The 4,983-nt window shown below is 44.7% G+C and overlaps 1 protein-coding gene across 1 annotated transcript in view; it reads left to right on the top strand.

Annotated features, from left to right (window-relative positions):
- Positions 1–4,983, top strand: part of RAPGEF1 (Rap guanine nucleotide exchange factor 1) — a 152,120-nt gene that overhangs the window by 396 nt on the left and 146,741 nt on the right. The window lies entirely within an intron of this gene.

Here is a 4,983-nt window from a genome sequence, read left to right on the forward strand (position 1 = left end):
CGCCCCTCTTTCCTTCTAGATGGAGAGAGCTTGGATAGCATAACACTCGTAGCCTCTCTCTGCTCCTGCACCGACTCCCACCCCCCACCCCCGGGAGGGGTTGCTCAATCTGGTTGGTCAATTTAGAAGGAGAAAGTGGACACGTGTGACTAAGCCCTTTCCTGCCTCTTCCCCTGATCTGTCCCCCCCACACCAAGTTTTACAAGGTAGCCCTGCAGTTCCCTGTGCATCTCCCCTCTGTCCTGTGAACTCTGGCTACCTTATTCTCCCCAGACTCTCAGCATTGTTCCTCAACTCAGGGAGTCTGCCAAGCTCTGCCTGGGTCGCCCTTCCCTGCACTGCGGCCTGGAAACTCTCTCCAGGAGAGAGAACAATCTTAAGGCTCACTTCATTTGTATCCATCCTTCGGGGGTCACTGTCCTTCCTTCCTTCCTTCATCATTGAACCTTGATCAGTTTATGAGGTAGGTACTCGTATCCCCATTTTATTATCCCCATTTTACAGATACACCGATATGAGGCAGGCACCAGCATTACCCTCATTTCACAGATGAGTAAACTGAGGCTTAGAGAGGTTAAGTGACTTGTACAAGGTTGCTAAGCAAGGAGCAGGACCAGAACTTGGACCTGGTTCTTTCTTTCTTCCAGGATCTGAAACACCGCTCTCTACTACGTCTCCGAACGCATGCCATAACCAAATGTAACTATTCCTGGTCACTCTCCACTGCCCAGAACCTGCCCTGCAGAAATAATAACATGAATGAGCAGGATATACTGACCTTGATATTTATTGCAGTTTTGTTTATAATTTTAAAAAATTGGAAACAACATGTGCCCATCAAGAAGAGGATGCTTAGGGACTTCCCTGGTGGTCCAGTGGTTAAGACTCCACACTTCCAATGCAAGGGGCATAGGTTTGATCCCTGGTCAGGGAACTAAGATCCCACATGCCCTACAGTGCTGCCAAAAAAAAAAAAAAAAAAAAAAGAGGATGTTTAAATACATTCTGATATATCCATACAATGGAGTGCTGCACAGCTGTTAAAAAGTATCAGGAAGATTTATATGTATTGGCATTAAAGATGTTCAATCTCTCTCTCTCTCTCTCTCTCTCTCTCTCTCTCTCTCTCTCTCTATATATATATATATATATATATATATATATATATATACACACACACATACATATATATGTAAAATGATAGTACATTGCTTTTTTAAAAATATCTATCTATCTATCGATATCTCCAGTCCCATGCAGGTCCATGAGGGGGAGCATTGCTCTGCTCCAGGCAGCCATTCAGGGACCCAGACTCCTTCCATCTTCCATCCTTCATCACAGCAGAAGGAGAAGAGAGAGAGTAGAGGGTCAGGTGTGGGAGATTTTTATGGGCTGGGCATGGAAGTGACAATCATTACTTCAACCATATTCCATTGTCCACCCTTGAGCATATGGCCACTCCTCACCACAGGGGAGGCTGGGAGATGTCGTCTAGCTGTACGCCAGTAGGTGGGCTTGGTGAGCATCTAGTCAGCCTCGGCTGCACCAACTGATATGTACCTTTTAAACCGATTCATATAAAAAAAAATAAGTATGTGCATGGATATATTTTTAATATGGAAAAGTCTGGAAGGGTGTATTAAGCCATTCCCTCTCATGAGTGAAAGGGAGACTTTCACTTTATATGTCTGTAAGTTATTTTTCAAAATGATGGCACGTATTTTCTGTGATTAACACTTAAAGATTTGTATGGGACTTCCCTAGTGGTCTAGTAAGACTTTGTGCCCCCAATGGAGGGGGCCAGGGTTTGATCCTCGATCGGGGAACTAGATCCCACACGCATGCCGCAACTAAGAGTCTGCATGCCGCAACTAAAGATCCCACGTGCCACAACTAAGACCAAGCGCAGCCTAAATAAATAAATATTTTTTTAAAAAAACCACACTTAAAGATTTGTAAAATGATACTACGTTGCTTTTCTTAAAAATGGCTTTGAGCTACAGTAATCAAGACAGCATGGTACCGGCACAAAAACAGAAATATACATCAATGGAACAAGATAGAAAGCCCAGAGATAAACCCACGCACAAATGGTCACCTTATCTTTGATAAAGGAGACAAGAATATACAATGGAGAAAAGACAGCCTCTTCAATAAGTGGTGCTGGGAAAACTGGACAGCTACACATAAAAGAATGAAATTAGAACACTCCCTAACACCATACACAAAAATAAACTCAAAATGGATTAAAGACCTAAATGTAAGGCCAGAGACTATAAAACTCTTAGAGGAACACATAGGCAGAACACTCCATGACGTAAATCACAGCAAGATCCTTTTTGACCCACCTCCTAGAGAAATGGAAATAAAAACAAAAATAAACAAATGGGACCTAATGAAACGTAAAAGCTTTTGCACAGCAAAGGAAACCATAAACAAGACGAAAAGACAACCCTCAGAATGGGAGACAATATTTGCAAATGAAGCAACCGACAAAGAATTAATCTCCAGAATATACAAGCAGCTCATGCAGCTCAATATCAAAAAAACAAACAACCCAATCCAAAAATGGGCAGAAGACCTAAATAGACATTTCTCTAAAGAAGATATACAGATTGCCAACAAACACATGAAAGGATGCTCAACATCACTAATCATTAGAGAAATGCAAATCAAAACTACAGTGAGGTATCACCTCACACCAGTCAGAATGGCCATCGTCAAAAAATCTACTAACAATAAATGCTGGAGAGGGTGTGGAGTAAAGGGAACCCTCTTGCACTGTTGGTGGGAATGTAGATTGGTACAGCCACTATGGAGAACAGTATGGATGTTCCCCAAAAAACTACAAATAGAACCACCATACGACCCAGCAATCCCACTACTGGGCATATACCCTGAGAAAACCATAATTCAAAAAGAGACATGTACCACAATGTTCATTGCAGCTCTATTTACAGTAGCCAGGACATGGAAGCAACCTAAGTGTATGTCGACAGATGAATGGATAAAGAAGATATGGCACATATATACAATGGAATATTAGCCATAAAAAGACACGAAATTGAGTTATTTGTAGTGAGGTGGATGGACCTAGAGACTGTCATACAGAGTGAAGTAAGTCAGAAAGAGAGAAACAAATACCGTATGCCGTATGCTAGCACATATATATGGAATCTAAAAAAAAAAAAAAAGGTTCTGAAGAACCTATGGGTAGGGCAGGAATAAAGATGCAGACATAAAGAATGGACTTGGGGACACAGGGAGGGGGAAGGGTAAGCTGGGATGAAGTGAGAGAGTGGCATGGACATATATACACTACCAAATGTAAAACAGATAGCTAGTGGGAAGCAGCCGCATAGCACACGGAGATCAGCTCTGTGCTTTGTGACCACCTAGAGGGGTGGGATAGGGAGGGTGGGAGGAAGACGCAAAAGGGAGGAGATATGGGGATATAGGTATATGTATAGCTGATTCACTTTGTTATACAGCAGAAATTAACACACCATTGTAAAGCAATTATACTCCAATAAAGATGTTTTTTTAAAAATGGCTTTGAGCCAACGGAGTTTAGAAATTTAAATGTTCACTAGGGGGCAGGAGAGATGTGTGTTTTGTGTGCTTCTGCTATTTGCTAATCGCCATTTACTACATTTCTTGCATAATTTCCTCCTTCAGCAGGCCATCTGTAACGTTTGCTGAACTGTTTAAGAAAATGACAGCATGGCTTCCCTGGTGGCGCAGTGGTTAAGAATCCGCCTACCAATGCACGGGACAAGGGTTCGAGCCCTGGTCCGGGAAGATCCCACATGCTGCGGAGCAACTAAGCCCGTGCACCACAGCTACTGAGCCTGTGCTCTAGAGCCCACGAGCCACAACTACTAAGCCTGCGTGCCACAACTGCTGAAGCCCACGCACGTAGAGCCCATGATCCACAAGAGAAGCCACCGCAGTGAGAAGCCCGTGCACCGCAAAGAAGAGTAGCCCCCGCTCGCCGCAACTAGAGAAAGCCCGTGTGCAGCAACGGAGACCCAACACAGCCAAAAATAAATAAATTTTTTTTTAAAAAAAAGAAAGAAAATGACAGCACCCAGGCCTCGCACACTGGCAGGCTTCAGCTATGGGCTCAACCATCCCATTTTAATTGGATCCTCAAGGCTGTGGTTACCTTATGTGTCAGGATTGAAAATGCGTGTGTTTCATACTAGCTTTCGAGCACCCAGAGCAAGAAGTCTGTTAACTTGCCCGAGAAAAGGCCAGAGTACCGTGAAGCCGATGTACTGCCTGCTCTGCTGGGATCAGTCTGGGAGATGCCACATTTAGATCATGGAGTGATGACCCAGACATCTGTCCCCACCTTTTTGAGGATGTATGTGGACACTTCCCCAGTCTCCTGAGCACGGCAACCAGATCTGGGATTAAACCATTTGGGGGCATGGGGGAATGTGGGGGAACTCATGCTCACAGGAATGAATAATGAGCAAAATCTCAATGAAAACAAAATCACTAATGTCATCTAAAGTCACTAAAACATTTGTCTCCTCTCTTTGGACTTTCCTGATGCTCCGAATCGGGATGAATACCCTCACACCCAGACAACATGGTGGGCAACCCCCACTGGAATGTTCATCATAGCCAGTCTCTTAGAAGAGTTTGTTAGGGACTGAGAGTTCCACCCCCAATTCCCGTGGAGCTCCTGGAGACCAGGAACCAGGTCTTGTTTGTCTTTGTTTTTCTCATGAGGCCAGGACGCTGAGGACATGCAATCTATGTGAACGGAATGGAACTGAACTGAACAAATACGGAGCATCATGTAAAATACTGTGGGGTGGGCTTCCCTGGTGGCGCAGTGCTTGAGAGTCCGCCTGCCGATGCAGGAGACGCGGGTTCGTGCCCCGTTTCGGGAAGATCCCACATGCCGCGGAGCGGCTGGGCCCGTGAGCCATGGCCACTGAGCCTGCGCGTCCGGAGCCTGTGCTCCGC

The sequence above is a fragment of the Lipotes vexillifer genome, unplaced genomic scaffold (genome assembly GCF_000442215.2).
Source record: "Lipotes vexillifer unplaced genomic scaffold, Lipotes_vexillifer_v1.1 scaffold149, whole genome shotgun sequence".
In the NCBI taxonomy this organism is placed as follows: Eukaryota; Metazoa; Chordata; class Mammalia; order Artiodactyla; family Lipotidae; genus Lipotes; species Lipotes vexillifer.